Source organism: Montipora foliosa, chromosome 1, assembly GCF_036669935.1.
Source record: "Montipora foliosa isolate CH-2021 chromosome 1, ASM3666993v2, whole genome shotgun sequence".
NCBI classification, from domain to species: Eukaryota; Metazoa; Cnidaria; class Anthozoa; order Scleractinia; family Acroporidae; genus Montipora; species Montipora foliosa.
The window spans coordinates 205,001-205,852 of NC_090869.1; positions in this window are offsets into that span (position 1 = coordinate 205,001).

The following is an 852-nucleotide window of genomic DNA, read 5'->3' on the forward strand; positions in this document are numbered from 1 at the left end:
GAAAAAACGTTAAGACAAACCTTAGTTAAGGCTTATCAGTGACCCATTATCCTTCTCAGTTCTATTTACATAGTAATAATGCATGCATACCTACTTAAGTGACCTCTACTTCTAGGGGCGTTGCAGGCAGTCAATGGAACGAAATCAATGAAACATAAGCAACAACTGTTAATCCAGTTACATGTTGCTATTTACAAGTGCAGCCGAGAGGTTGAGCCAACGACTACCAGGATCCGAAGGATCTCCGTACCTCAACGCAAGCACCCTAACCCCTGCGCCGTACTGCCTCCATATTGACCTGTTGTTACTGCTTTTTTACGAGTAATGTTATCATTAGGTCTTGGAATGTGAATAATGACGATGATGATGACGATAATGATAATGATAATAACAGTCATAAGAATCATTGTCATCATCATCATATTTCATAACGTCACAAGCATATTTAGTGCGGCACAAGTTCTCTGCTGATAAATTGGGAAAGCTGTACATCTAATTCAATTAATTCACAAGAAATATAACCAGATCGAATCAAATGTTAGTTTTTGATGAGAGCACACTAATAAATAAACTCAACCCACATATGAAGGTGAGTCAGGAATCGAGCTTGGGCCACTCCACCAACTCTGATCCCCTCAATAGCAACGTACACCGGGACTAATGTTAGAACGTGTTCCTAAGACATTTGGTTCAGCTTTGGGTTTAGAACAACAGCATGTGACTCTTACTCTTAATTTGGCTGTACTGGACAGCCCACTTTTAATTGTCAAGAGGAATTGCCCAACAGCTTAACTCATGCTCTGGTTGACTTTCATGCCCCTCAAAATCTTGTGTTATTATGTTATCTTCTGG